We start from the raw sequence: 16347 nt of genomic DNA, 5'->3' as shown, positions 1-16347 counted from the left end.
ATATATATATATATATATATATATATATATAAAATTAATAAATATATAAATCAAAGCAGTAGCTATACTTTAAGCTGACCATTAGATTGGGTGAATTAGAATTACTATTTATAGTACAACACTGCTCTCTAGTGGATTTGGGATGGAATAGAATTCAGACTCAGTGTTAAAACAACACTCCAAGCACCAAAACCACTGCAGCTCACTGTACTCTTTATGTTGCCAGGAATTACCAGGCGCGCATCTTGTACGCAACAGTTTGGCTTGCCCCAATAATGTTTTACGCAATTTAAATTTTGTTCAGGACGTCTGATGCAGGTCCATGTGACAGTTCGGTTCAGCCAAAAATTGTCTGTGATTAAATATTTACCTCTGACGAAGGCGCAATCAAGCGCTGAAACGCGCGTTAGCTAGTTTAGCTAGGTGCTGCTCCACTCATGGAGATCTTATTCAGTCTAGTTTTCTATACTAGCTCTGGGACTCTGGTGGTTTATTAGGAGGGGATTTTTTGATTCATTTAGCAATCTGGGCGAGTGATTTAGCCGAGTTTGGTTCTTACAGATATATTTTGCTCTATGTGGGTGGTCTCCTCCATTTACACTTCTGGGGGGGTCGTTTGATTAACCATCCTAGTTTGGAGTGCATTCAGTTACAAGTGCAACTTTGTTGCCCTATCCACCAGATACTCTGTTACCTCTAGGCTGATAGCCTAGGACAGGGGTAGGCAACCTACGGCACTAGTGCCATGCACGGCACTCGAGGTGTCTTTGCACGGCACTCAAGGCTGCTAAAGCCAAACAGGCTCTGGCCTATCAGGAGTCCCAGTAAAACCAATTAATGGTGGAAACAGCGCCTATTGGCTTATGGCTGCACCATATCAGCCATTTTTGACATGCCAATTTGATTTGTCATCTTGTTATAATTACATTATTATATCTCTATTTTAAAAAAAAAACAACAAGTGAGATAACTCATATAATAATGGTTGATTGTTTTTCGTTCAACAATATTGTATTAATGAATATTCAAAAAATGAAAGGAAAAATTCAGTGGCAATTGATGACCCACTCATCCCTTATACTCTGAGAAGAACAAAACTTACTCCCATATCCAGTCTGCAGCGTGAGTGACCGTCCTTAAGTGTAAAAAACACAGTGTCCTGGTAGCTATAGGAGTCATTTCATTTGGGGAAAAAACAAAAACCAAATGCTTTTCATTTTAGTTGTTTCGCCCTGACTTCCACAGACACAGTTGGGAGAATCTGATGATAGGGGACTGTTTTTTTCACAATAAAGTATGGTCACTAATGCTACAGACTCTTCCCAGCCACGCTGATGAAAGAAAGGAAATCAGGGCTGTAAGGAGGCTTGCACTGGCAGTGGAAGCAACCACAGAAGTTATTGTGGAGCTGCTGGTAAAAGTTGTGGGCCTAGCTGACTCTGCTTTTGCAACAACAGATTCTTCAGAAATTTTTGATTTTGAGTCACCAATTGCAGCAGAATAGGACAGAGAATAAAAAAACATTGGCCTGCTGGATGGGGAATTGAATGTAACAGACATGCTGCTCCCACTTTCCTGAGGCTGAATACCACTAATAGTAGTGGTACTGCTGGTGGCAGTGGCGATGCTGCCTGCAGTAGTGTTATGACTGTGTTAAGACACAGTAGTGTTAAGATAGTGTGGTGGAATCTCGGTAAAAATAAATTTAGTAGGCCGAGATTACCACGTGGCATGTGTACGTGCATATGCTGACGTATCGATCAGTTGGTTGCACGAGGCAAGATACGATCAGTAGTGTACGGAGCATGTGCAAGAATACAGGATGTAGTATTCCCCTCCTCCATTGTGCTGGACAGGCCATGCGGTCAAGCAGGAAGTTAATTCTTATTTGTATTGATTGGTCAAGAGAATGTGCGGGTGGAGCTTAATATGGGAGGAGTTATGTGCCTATATAAGGAGCCTGCACTATTGTCCGGGGCTCAGAACTTGCTGTATTTTGGTGACGTTAGTCCCTCTGAGTCCCGATCGGTGATCCAATAAAGAATCTCTTCCTTCCTGAAGAAACCTGTGTCCATCTCTCTGTGCTTCGCTTCCGTCAGTTTCTCCGGTATCATTTGGTGCATTGGCCGGGAAGCTCATCGTTCAACGGTAGCTGAGAGGCAGAGGCGTGAGACGGTCTATCTTTGCCCACGTTCTCTACGGCTGCACCCCTGAACTTCTGCGTGGACCTCCCTTCGTCTCGGCGCCACTGGTCTGTTGTCCAGGAGATCATCGGCCTCTACGTAAGAAGTGCTGGGGTGTCCCCGTCGATGAGTGTGAACTCAGGTTCAGGAACGAGGAGGTAAGACAACTGCTGTTTTAGACGGCAGACCCACTAGGGGTATACCGATTGTGCGGTAGGCCCATAAGGGGTTATTTGTGTATGGAATCTGCCCCCTCTGTCGGAGGGAAGGAGCGAAGGCGCACCGCTCAATCGAACGCTCTTTAGTCAGACCGTTTGATTTGGTTAGTCAGGCGGGGTCCTGTGTAAATAGCCCTAGCCGGACACCGGTGTCTTGTCTAGACTAGCGTTCTAGGGTGTATATTACGTTCGCTAGGTCGGAGGGACCGGGAGACTAAGCGGCGCCTGTGTAAATTCGGTTCACTAGTTCTCAACCTATCTTGGCTAAGTGGGAAGGCGTGTAAATTTGGAACCCACTAGATTTTTGATAGTAATCGACTAAGAGGCGCCTGTGTAAATTCGGTCCTCTAGCTCGCTATATGTGGTGCTTGGGCAGTGTGGCTAACCAAAACGGGTGTACATAGTTTTAGGTAGTCCATTCAAGGTACTGGCCAATAGTTTAGTTGGGAATTGTAAATGTGTTAAAGATTGTTTAGTAAAGTGTATATCTTGTTAGATAGCGCGAGCTCAGCCGTCTAGCGAGAGTGTTAATAGTGTGTTGCTGTATCATAGTGCACGGTACCATAACCCTGTATATTTACTGACACTGTATATAAGTACTAATCATTGTCGTCTATTGCATGTTTAACACCATAACCACTAATAATTGTACTGTGACCTTAAATTGTGCTTTGACCTATGCTAACCGTACTGTAACCGCTATTTGTAAAACACGATGTTACTGGGGTGTGTTATAGACGGGTAATTCGTATATAGAGAATTATAGCGTGGGTGACTGTATAGTTTCGCCAAAGGGCATAATATTGATTATCTAGTGACTGGTGTACCAGCTGTGTGTGTACGGGAATTCCCTGAGTGTTTATTGTGTTATTGTGTACGTTTCACTTGGTAACCGTACCACGTGGTGCTGTTGCCAGAGGAAACAGGTGTGACTGTTGAATAGTACGCGTGCATAGTATTCGTTGTCAACGACGTTCCATTGATAAGTATGGGCGCGTCGCAGTCAACGATTCCGGATCCCTTAGGTTGTATGGTGAAGAATTTAAAAAAGGGATTCAAAACATGTGATTTTGGGGTTAAAATGTCTCCTGTACGTTTAGTCACTTTGTGTACTAGGGAGTGGCCTACTTTGGTTGCAGCATGGCCGCCACGTGGCAGTTTGGATCCAACTCTGGTACAGCGCTTACACTTGGCTGTATCGGGTAGGCCTGAACTTTACGGGCAGTTTCCTTATATTGATTGTTGGAGACAGGCCGTAAATGACTCGCCAAAATGGATTCAGACATGCCACGAGGAGCAATGTCGCCTCATGGTGGCTAGGACTTGTTTGTCCACTAGGACTGGTGTTAGGCCCATTTTGGACACGCCCCCTGAGTCCGAGATCCCTTTGCCGCCCCCTTACTTTCCTTTAAGAGGAAGTGACGCGAATGCAGGAAGTCCTGCACCCCTTCCCTCATTGCCCCCATCCACTTCCGCTTCCTCCTCCAGTACAGAATCCACCCCCTCTCGTACTAAATCTCCCCTTCCGGAACCAGAGCCAACCCCCATTAGATCTGAATATCCTGATTTGGCGCCACTTCAGACTTCCGGTCAAGCTTCTTCTAGCTCGGCTCGAAGTGTTTTATTTACTAATTTTTCCCAAAACCAAGCTCCCACATCCTCATGTTTTATTACCCCCCGACCGGAACCTCTAACTGACGCCCCTCTACGTAGCCCCATACTAACCAGACAACTGACCGGTACCCAACAATTAAAACATTATCAGATGCCTCTTCGTCTGAATCCCGGGTCAGCCTATATTGATGCCGCAGGTCAAATGGCACATGCTGACCCAGTCTTCGTATATGTCCCGTTCACGACAACCGATCTCTTGAATTGGAAGACCCACAATTCCTCGTATACTGAGAAACCACAAGCTATGACTGATCTGTTCACCTCGATAGTTCAGACACATAACCCGACATGGGCTGATTGCCAGCAGTTATTGATGACTTTGTTTAACAATGAGGAAAGGACAAGGATTAACCAAGCGGCCATTAAAGCGCTAGAGGATAGAGCCCGTGCTTTGAATCAAGCCAATCCGGCAGCATGGGCCGCAACACATTATCCTAACACCGATCCCGACTGGAATGTAAATGGTGCTGATATGGTTCAACTCAGAGCCTATAGAGACGCTATAATTGCTGGCATGAAAGCCGGAGGAAAGAAAGCCATTAATATGTCGAAGACAGTTGAGGTGATTCAGAAAAGTGATGAAGCGCCCAGTGTCTTTTATGACCGATTATTGGAGGCATACCACTTGTATACCCCCTTTAATCCGGAAGACGCAGATAATTCCCGAATGGTGAACTCCGCCTTTGTCAGCCAAGCTTACGGAGATATTAAGCGCAAGCTACAGAAGTTAGAAGGGTTTGCAGGTATGTCTATCACCCAACTAATGGAGGTAGCGAATAAAGTATACATGAACAGGGAAACAGAAAGTAAGAAAGAGGAAGAGCGCAAGATGCGTAAAAAGGCAGATATGTTAGCGGTAGCGATCGCAGGCGTAGATAGACGGGGCCCAGATAGAGGCGATAGTAGATGGAATAGGGAGCCTTTGAGTAGGAATCAGTGCGCGTATTGCAAGGAAGAAGGGCATTGGAGGAACGAGTGTCCACAAAGAGAGCAGTACGAGAGAGACCAACCCAGGGCAGGTTATGGAAACTTTAGAGGCAGAGCGAGAGGTAGAGGAGGCCCCGGAGGGAGTAATGGTAATAGAGGGAGCAATGGGAACAGAGGAAGTGTTAGGGAAGATAGGTATTTTCCAGCAGCGCAAAGGTCCCGCGATAGAGAAGGTAGGGACTTTGTAGGATTGGCTGACACGGTCATGGAGGACTATTGATACCGACCGGGCTCCATCCCCCTTGGTCGAGCGGAGTCTATGGTCGATGTATCAATAGGGGGAAAAAGGAGTGTGTTCATGATCGACACTGGTGCTGAACATTCAGTGGTGACTAATCTAGTTGCTCCTCCATCTGGAAGGACTATTACTGTAATAGGAGCAACTGGAAGAAGTGCTGAAAAACCGGTTCTTAAAAGTCGACTCTGTACATTGGGAGGCCACGTGGTAAAACATCAATTCCTTTATATGCCTGAATGTCCAGTCCAATTGCTGGGACGTGATATGCTATCTAAATTACAAGCACAGATTACGTTCCTACCAAATGGAACAACATCCTTAAAGTTTAATGGACCTTCAGGTATTATGACATTATCCGTACCAAAGGAAGAAGAGTGGCGACTTTATACAGCGTTGACTAGCCAAAACCCTAGGAGTGATGAATCCTTATTCAACATACCAGGAGTTTGGGCAGAGAACAACCCACCAGGACTGGCCCGCAATATTCCACCTATTAAAATCGAACTAAAACTTGGGGTTTATCCAGTGAGCCTAAGACAATATCACATCCCGCAGAAGGCTAAGAAGAACATCCAATCTTATCTGGATAAGTTCATACGGTATGGTATCCTAAAATTCTGTACTTCCCCCTGGAACACCCCATTGCTGCCTGTTCAAACGCCCGGTACTGATGAGTATCGACCTGTGCAGGACTTGAGAGCAGTCAATGATGCGGTTGTTAGTATACATCCAGTTGTACCCAATCCATATAACCTGCTTGCTTTAATTCCGGGCGGGGCTACTTACTTTACAGTCTTAGACCTCAAAGATGCCTTCTTTTGCCTCCGAATTGCCGCAGAAAGTCAATGTATTTTCGCTTTCCAATAGGAAAATGCTGTAACGGGCTCAAAACGCCAAATGACCTGGACAAGACTGCCCCAAGGGTTTAAAAATTCACCTACCCTATTTGGTTCAGCTCTAAGTCAAGATCTACTGGATTTCGAGTCCATCCCAGGAGAGTGTGTATTGTTACAATATGTAGATGACTTGTTGATAGCAGCAGTTACAAAGGAAATATGTCAGCAAGCAACGCACGATCTATTACACATTCTCTGGAAGGCAGGATACAAGGTGTCTAGAAAGAAGGCTCAGTTGTGTTTGCCAACTGTCAAATATCTGGGATTCCATATCTCTGAAGGTCAAAGAATTATGGGGCCAGAGAGAAAAGAAGCTGTGTGCCAAATACCGATACCCAAGAATAGAAGACAAGTGCGAGAATTCTTGGGGGCAGCAGGCTTCTGTAGGATATGGATTCCCAGCTACGCGATACTGGCAAAACCTCTGTATGCAGCTATCAAAGGTACAGAGCACGACCCCTTCTTATGGACTCAAGAACAGCAAACGGCATTTGAAGATGTGAAGAAGGCTTTGATGAGTGCCCCAGCATTAGGTCTACCTGATCACACTCGACCATTCTACCTGTATGTACATGAGCAAAGAAGAATGGCTGTGGGAGTATTGACACAGTACTTGGGATCATGGCAAAGACCTGTTGCCTACATGTCTAAGCAACTGGATGCAGTGGCCAGCGGACTTCCACCTTGTCTAAGAGCCGTAGCTGCAGCCGCCCTGCTGGTAGCTGAAGCCAATAAACTCACTCTGGGTCAAGAACTTTATGTACGAGTCCCACATGCAGTACAGACGTTGTTGGATTACAAAGGAAATCATTGGTTTAGTAACAGCCGTATGACCAAGTATCAAGCAATGTTGTGTGAAAACCCAAGAGTGCATTTAGAGACTGTAAACACCTTAAATCCAGCTACCCTTTTGCCACAACCTACTGAAAGTCAACATGATTGTTTGGAAGTAATGGATGAAGTATTTTCAAGTAGACCAGATCTTCGTGATTTTCCCATCCAGAACCCCGATGTTCAATATTACACCGACGGCAGTAGTTATGTGAAAGAAGGGATCCGCTATGCAGGATATGCAGTAACAACAATAGACAAGGTGATAGAAGCTCGGCCACTGGCGAAAGGAACATCAGCACAAAAGGCAGAATTGATAGCACTGACACGAGCGTTACAATTGGCTGAAGGTTTAAGAGTGAACATCTACACGGACTCCAAGTATGCGTTTTTAACCACTCATGCCCACGGAGCTTTGTATAAAGAAAGAGGACTATTGAATTCAGAAGGCAAAGAAATCAAGTACGCAGCTGAAATCCTACAACTATTGGAAGCAGTGTGGGAGCCGAAACAAGTCGGTATCATACATTGTCGAGCGCATCTGAGAGGAGATGGTGATGTAACTAAAGGAAATCGGATGGCAGACAGTACAGCTAAGCGTGCCGCTGAATCGGGAAGACAGGAATATGTGGGGCATATAGCTGCTCTTATACCAACTCCACTGTCTCAATGGACTCCAGTTTATACAGCTCAAGAAGAGGAGTGGTTAAAGACTGAACCTGGAAAGTATTTGGAGAACAAATGGTATCAGTTAGAAGATGGAAGAATAGTCATTCCAGCATCACTAGCGGTAGAAATTGTCCAAAATTATCACAACGGGACACATTCTGGGAGAGACAGCACAGAAGAATCTCTCAGAAAACATTTCTACATACCAAGATTGTCCAACTTGACTCAGGCCATTGTACGAAGATGTGTAACGTGTGCTAAAAATAATGCAAGGCAAGGACCAGTAAAGCCACCAGGAGCCCAGTTTATGGGGGGACTCCCCATGTCCGATTTACAAATAGACTATACAGTGATGCCTAAATCGGGTGGACATCGTTACCTGCTGGTAATTGTGTGCACCTATTCAGGCTGGGTAGAAGCATGTCCTACTCGTACAGAGAAAGCAGGAGAAGTTGTGAGATTCCTGCTACGAGAAATTATACCCCGATATGGACTACCCTGCTCTATAGGATCGGACAATGGTCCAGCTTTTGTTCATCAGTGCCTACAACAACTGACTCATATGCTTGGTATAAAGTGGAGGCTTCATACGGCATATAGACCCCAGAGTTCTGGTAAGGTAGAGAGAATGAATAGAACTATTAAGAATCAGTTGGCTAAAATGTGTCAGGAAACCCAACTTAAGTGGAACGTTCTCTTGCCCATAGCTCTATTGCGAATCCGCAGTACCCCTACCAGAAGGATGGGCCTCTCTCCTTTTGAAATCATGTATGGGCGACCACCTCCCGTACTTGGTAACTTAAGGGGGGATTTGAGTCAGTTGGGAGAAGGAATTACCCGGCAGCAGGTTGTAGAGTTGGGTAAGACTATGGAGGAGGTACAGAAATGGGTACAAGATAGATTACCTGTGAATATTTATCCCCCAGTTCATAGTTACCACCAGGAGACCAAGTGTGGATTAAAGAGTGGAATAATGTACCGTTAGGGCCCAAGTGGAGAGGTCCTTATGTTGTTCTTTTGTCTACCCCTACAGCGATAAAAGTAGCCGAAGTGACTCCGTGGATACATCACTCCAGGGTTAAACCAGCAGCAGTCGATTCTTGGCAAGTTACAGCAGATCCAGAGAATCCCTGCAAGATCCGGTTAAAACGCACGACTCAGTCGGAGTAACGAGGAAATTTGTGGATTACAAAATTTTATTGTTTCAGAGATTTGGTACGTGAGTGAGGAGGCCATAATAAAGCCTGTCCCCCCACCGACGTATAGTGTATAAGCCAGTAAAGTCTCGAAGGGACTCCTGTGAAGACGAGCAGAACTCCATTCCCTGCAGCCCTTACATCCTGGAAGCTGAGGTGCCTTCGCACGGACGAAGACTGAGGATGACGACGAAAGATGTGTTCTTGATAATGTTTATTTATGTGTATTTTTATATTCAGGGAGGTAGAGGTACCGACACTCCTAGCTGTGAGGTATGCATTAAGACTACAAGAACAGGTAACCATATTTCCCAAACCCTAATTTGGCATTCACAATACGAGTGTAAAGGAGATGTATCAAGATGTAGATACCTAAATATAGAATATAGTGTGTGCCATTTAGGAGTAGGAGAACCTAAGTGCTTCAGTCCGGAGTATCAACCTCGTACAATTTGGTTGACTCTCAGGAATGGAGATCCTCAGGGGACCCTAATTAATAAGACGGTGTTAGAATCCGTACATTCTTCGGGTGTTCTGCTATTTGATGCGTGTAAGGCGATATCGAGTGGTAGAAAGCCGTGGAATGTATGTGGGGATCTTAGATGGGAGAGGACGTATGGGTCTAACGATAAATATATATGTCCCAGTAGTAAAAATAAATATGTGAGTCCTAGATGCCCAAATAGAGATTATAACTTTTGCCCATATTGGTCTTGTGTGGGGTGGGCAACTTGGGGACAGACAGTAGACAAGGACATGATAGTGACTAAGTTGCCTACCAGCCCATATTGTAAGTCTATGGAATGCAATCCAGTCCATATACTTATAAATAACCCCGACAAGTTCTTAGACAAGTATGGTAATTTATTTGGGTTTCAAATATATGGGACGGGTTTAGATCCTGGGACAGTATTGTTTATAGGGATAGAGACTGATACGGTATCCTCCCAAACTCATCAAGTATACCATTCATTTTATGAAGAGATGAGCATAGATAATAAGATCCCCCATAATGCTAAAAACCTGTTCATTGATTTAGCCGAAAGTATTGCCGGTAGTCTTAATGTTACCAACTGCTATGTGTGTGGAGGTACTAACATGGGAGACCAATGGCCTTGGGAAGCAAAGGAGGTAATGTCCGGTTCTGAGGCAGTTGACCAATTAATATCTACACAAGCCGATTATCATATGAGTGTTAGAGGTAAATCTGAGTGGAGATTAAAGACCTCCATCATAGGTTATGTTTGCATAGCAAGGAAAGGAATGATGTATAATACTTCTGTAGGAGAATTAACTTGTCTAGGGCAAAAAGCTTATGATGATGATACAAAGAATACAACTTGGTGGTCGGCTTCAAATGTCTCAGAACCATCTAACCCGTTTGCTAGATACGCCAATTTAAAGGATGTGTGGTTTGATCTATCCATCACATCTACCTGGAGAGCCCCAGCAAATTTGTACTGGATCTGTGGTAAGAAAGCCTATTCGGAGTTGCCACAGGACTGGGAAGGGGCATGTGTGTTGGGTATGCTCAAACCATCCTTCTTCTTGTTACCTATTGAAACAGGTGAGACTTTAGGTGTTAAAGTGTATGATGTGAATCATAGGAAGAAAAGGGGACCCATAGAGATAGGCGCCTGGGAAGATAATGAATGGCCTCCCCAGCGTATTATAGATTATTATGGGCCAGCCACGTGGGCAGAAGATGGTACCTTTGGTTATAGAACCCCTATTTATATGCTCAACCGTATTATACGATTACAGGCGGTGGTTGAGATTATTACTAACGAGACATCACAAGCGCTCAATCTTCTAGCGAAGCATAATACCAGGATGAGGACAGCAGTATACCAAAATAGATTAGCCTTGGATTACCTTTTGGCAGTAGAGGGAGGTGTATGTGGGAAGTTTAACCTGAGCAATTGCTGTCTTCAAATAGATGACGAAGGGCAAGCAATAGCTGAGCTTACTAGCCATATGGTTAAACTAGCGCATGTGCCTACTCAGGTATGGAAAGGGTATAATCCAAGCAGTTGGTTTGGTAGCTGGTATGAGTGGTTTGGAGGGCTTAAGGCAGTGGTAGGTGGAGTCCTACTGATTTTAATGTTGTGTCTACTCCTGCCGTGTCTTATACCCTTAGTAGTTAGGTCTGTGCAAAGCCTGATAGAAAATATAGCAGAAAGGAAGGCTGCTGCACAGATAATGGCAATTTATAAATATAAGGCTCTAGATCAGGGAGAACCAATGCAGGAAGATGAGTGTTGAAGATTCACATCATAAGATAAGTCTGGTCTGGTTCAAGGTAACCTGCGGTGTATGCAAACTAAGGTTAAGTGATGCCTCAAGTAATTGTGAAATATCAAGAGGCATCAAAGGGGGGAATGTGGTGGAATCTCGGTAAAAATAAATTAAGTAGGCAGAGATTACCACGTGGCATGTGTACGTGCATATGCTGACGTATCGATCAGTTGGTTGCACGAGGCAAGATACGATCAGTAGTGTACGGAGCATGTGCAAGAATACAGGATGTAGTATCCTCAACCAAATTGATATCCATTTAGTAATGAATCCTTGTTCCTATCCCACTGATAGAGCCAAGATTGCTTTCCTTATTAACCATCTATCCGGGAAAGCTTTAGCATGGGCTAATCCCATATGGGAAAATACGTCCCCTACATCCTTTGCTGAGTTTTTGACAGCCTTTAAACGTACTTTCGATCTACCCGGTAGGGTTGCTTCTGCTGGCAAAGCTCTGCTTAGGGTTCGACAAGGGAACAGATCGGTAGCAGATTACACTATTGAATTCCGCACCTTAGCAGCTGCAGTGGTTTGGAATAATGACGCTCTCGTAACGGCCTTTCAGGAGGGTTTGGCCGCTTACATCCTGGACGAAATAGCGTCCAGGGAATTGCCTGTCCTTCTGGATGATCTTATTGATTATATCATCCATATTGATAATCGTATTAGAGAGAGACGTAGTCAGAGGCGTGTGTATACACAGATGTTACCTGCTTTACCCAATACTGCGCTACTAGCGTTACCCCCTTCTAGCCAACCTCCCCCTGAACCCATGCAATTGGGTGCTACTGGGTTAACTGAGGTTGAAAAATCATATCGAAGAAGGGAAGGGTTATGCCTTTACTGTGGGAAAAGGGGACATCTTCTAAGAATCTGCCCTGAATTGCAGGGAAAACTTCAGCACCTAAGGCCCATAGAGGGGCCGGCCTCGGGTGTTATGTTGTTTTTTTCCTCACGTCCCCATTGCTAGACCGTTTATTACGGTTACCCTTTTTGTTAGAAATACTACTGTGATTACCAAAGCCTTGATAGATTCAGGGGCTGCTGACAATCTTATGGATGAGAGTTTTGCTAAAACCGCATCTTTGACTATGATCCAAAGGGTCACTCCCTTGGCCGTGGAGGCCATAGACGGTAGACCACTGGGGAAACCTCTGTTGACCCATGAGACCCAAGAACTGGTTATGTCTGTGGGTGCCTTGCACAAGGAAAGATTGTCCTTTCAAATAATCGACTCTCCTACAGCCTCTATCGTTTTGGGCTTCCCCTGGTTGGTTAAACACAACCCAATGATTGATTGAGGTTGTTTGGAGAATCTCTCCTGGGGGGAAGTCTTGTCAAAAAGATTGTATGACTCGTGTTTGTCCTGTTAGCTTGCTTAATGTGCCCACAGCCAAACCACTTTCTGTTTCTGTCCCTCCTGTGTATGCAGACCTAGCAAAGGTTTTTGAAAAAAGGGAGGCAGATAAACTGCCCCCGCACAGTGAATATGATTGTGCCATAAACCTCTTACCTGGTACTATGCCGCCTAGGGGTAAGGTATATCCTCTTTCCGAAAAAGAGAACCAGGTCATGGAGGAGTACATACAGGATGCCTTAAGTAAAGGTTTTATCAGAAGGTCCTCCTCTCCTGCTGGGGCTGGTTTATTTTTCGTTGCCAAAAAGGAGGGTGACCTAAGGCCATGTATAGACTACAGGGCTCTGAACAATATAACGATTAAAAACGCCTACCCTATCCCCCTCATCACTGAGTTGTTTGATCGTGTTAAAGGTTCTAAGTACTTCACAAAACTAGACATCAGGGGGGGCTTATAACCTTGTCCGTATAAAGGAGAATGACGAGTGGAAAACAGCGTTCAATACGCGTAGTGGGCATTACGAATACCTGGTCATGCCTTTTGGACTGTGTAATGCTCCTGCTGTGTTTCAGGATCTCATAAATGATGTCCTTAGGGATCTATTGCATGTCTGTGCCGTGGTGTACCTTGACGACATACTTGTGTATTCTACTGATTTGAAGTCACACCATAAACATGTTAGGATGGTGCTTAAAAAGTTATTACAGAACGGACTTTATTGTAAGTTAGAAAAATGTGTGTTCGATCAGACTTCTGTGCAATTTCTAGGATATATTATTACTGAACAGGGTTTCAGCATGGATCCTGCTAAATTGGAAGCCATACTGTCCTGGCCACGTCCCCAAGGACTTAAGGCCATCCAGCGTTTTATAGGATTTGCCAACTATTATAGGAAATTTATAAAAAACTTGTCACCACTTATCTCTCCTATAACGAAGCTGACTAAAAAAGGTCTACACCCTAGGGTTTGGACTCCTGAAGCCCTTAAGGCCTTCGAAACTCTCAAGAAGGAATTTGCCTCTGCTCCAGTACTACACCACCCTAATCCTTCTCTTCCCTTTGTTATGGAAGTAGACGCTTCTGAATCAGGTGTGGGAGCAGTACTGTCACAGAGGTTGTCGTATGACGAACCCCTCCATCCCTGTTGTTACTTTTCAAAGAGGTTGTCTGATCCAGAAAAGAATTACGATGTTGGGAACAGGGAACTATTAGCTATTGTGTTAGCTTTTAAGGAATGGAGGTACTTATTAGAGGGTTCTAGACACAAAATTATGGTTATAACAGATCATAAGAACCTCTCCTATATAGCTGATGCTAGAAGGTTGTCCGCCCGGCAGACTAGATGGTCTCTATTTCTCTCACGCTTCCAATACATTATTACCTATAGACCTGGCTGCCATAATGCCAAAGCTGACGCTATCTCTCGACAGTATGAACCTTTGGAATTTGTTAACCCGACTCCTGAACCTATTGCACCTGCGTCTCAGATAATAGCTGTGTCAGGGACCAGGAACCAGACAGAGACGGAACTAGATGCAAACACACCTTTATTGATAAATAACAAATAAATAACAAAAGTAAAGTCCAGGAATCAAGCAGGGGTCAGTCACCAGAGCGGGTAGTCAGACAAGCCAGGGATCAGGAGCACGGAGAGCAGCGGAGTCAGGAACAAGGCCGGAGTCAGGAACCAGGAACAAACAGGAAACACAGGAACAAGGAGACTTCTGGGAAACAGGAAACCACGCAAGGGCAAGGAGGTTCTGGGCTTAGCTGCTTAAATAGGCAGAACTGATTAGCAGCAGGGTTGATTACTACTCACAGGTGAGTAACCGTGGCAACAAGCAGAAGGAGCTCATAGTAATTGCAGCTGAAAACTCAATCACTGAAACAGAAAAGGGTTGCTGTTTAAAACAGCAAAGAAACCCTGACAGTACCTCCCCCTCAACGACTACCCCCATCTCTGCTGGTGGGTCTGGGCTTCATGGGGAAGCGGGCGTGATAGGAACGAAGGAGGGATGGTGCATGGACATCAGAGGCTGGAACCCACGAGCGTTCCTCTGGACCGTATCCTTTCCAGTGCACCAAGTATTGGATCTGTCCTCTGAAGACCCGTGAGTCAATGATGCTGCGTATTTCATATTCCTCATGATTGTCAATCAGAACAGGACGTGGACGTGGCACTGAGGTGGTGTAGCGATTACAAACCAACGGTTTCAAGAGGGAAACATGGAAAACATTTGAGATACGCATGTTAGCAGGAAGGTCAAGTGCGTAAGCTACAGGGTTAACCCTTCGAAGTATACGAAATGGCCCAACGTATCGGGGTGCCAGTTTTTGTGAGGGAACACGGAGGCGTAGGTTGCGGGAAGACAGCCAGACCCTCTCTCCGACCTGATAGGTAGGTGCAGGAAGGCGTCTGCGGTCGGCCTGGAGTTTGTAGTTCTGCATTGCGCGTTGCAAAGAATTCTGAACCTGCACCCAAGTGGAACGGAGTTCCCTGAGATGTTCCTCCAATGCCGGTATCCCCTGTGGCAAGAACGTATCAGGCAACATGGACGGTTGAAACCCATAGTTTGCCAAGAATGGGGATAGCCGGGAGGAGGCGTTAATCGCCTATTGTGGGCAAACTCCGCCCAGGGTAGCAGATCAGACCAGTTGTTCTGGTGGTCAGAAATGTAGCAACGCAGAAACTGTTCCAGTGTTTGGTTAGCTCGTTCCGCTGCACCATTGGATTGCGGGTGGTAGGCCGAGGAGAAGGAAAGCTGAATTCCCATTTGCGTACAAAAAGCTCTCCAAAATCTGAACACGAACTGGCTACCCCTATCTGAGACTATCACTTTGGGTAACCCATGCAAACGAAAGACCTCCCGAGCAAAACTTGTTGCAAGTTCCTGGGAAGTTGGTCGTTTTTTCAAGGTAATGCAATGCGACATCTTCGAGAATCGGTCAACAACCATGAGAACAACTGTATTGCCACGGGAGACTGGAAGATCTACGATAAAATCCATGGACAAGTGGGTCCAGGGTCGTTCACCATTAGGTATGGTTTGCAGGAGACCCACTGGAGGGCGTCGTGGGGTTTTATTTTGAGCGCACACAGGACAGGCAGCTACAAAAGCGGTGACATCCGAACGGAGACTAGGCCACCAAAATTGCCGGGAGACGGACCAGATTAACTGTTTTTTGCCTGGATGTCCAGCTGCTTTGGGGTCGTGGTATGTACTCAATAGTTTCGTACGGAGGTTAATAGGTACAAAACAACGGCCATAAGGTTTCTCTGGAGGAGCATTACTTTGTGCAGCCAGAATCTCCTCGCCTAGGGGTAAGGTGAGGTTAGTACGGATGGTTGCCAGTATATGGTCCGGATGAATCACAGGAGTGGGGGTTATCTCCTCTCTAGATGGAGGGGAGAACTGTCGAGACAAGGCATCAGCCCGAATGTTTTTAGTACCGGGCAAGTAAGAAACCACATAATTGAATCTTGATAGGAAGAGAGCCCATCTAGCTTGCCGGGGGGAAAGCCGCTTAGCTTCGGAAAGATATGTAAGATTCTTGTGGTCTGTGAGGATGAGGATTGGCACTGAAGTACCCTCAAGAAGGTGCCTCCATTCTTTGAGAGCCAAAATTATGGCTAGAAGTTCTCTATCACCAATCTGGTAATTGCATTCCGCCGGGTTCAATTTCCTCGTGAAATACCCGCACAGATGCCTGGAGCTCTCAGGGTTAGGACGTTGAGACAGGAGGGCGCCTACTCCTGTCTCAGACGCATCGACTTCAAGAATGAATGGTAAGGCAGGGT

Source organism: Pelobates fuscus, chromosome 8 (genome assembly GCF_036172605.1).
Source record: "Pelobates fuscus isolate aPelFus1 chromosome 8, aPelFus1.pri, whole genome shotgun sequence".
In the NCBI taxonomy this organism is placed as follows: domain Eukaryota; kingdom Metazoa; phylum Chordata; class Amphibia; order Anura; family Pelobatidae; genus Pelobates; species Pelobates fuscus.
This window is presented reverse-complemented; position numbering follows the sequence as displayed.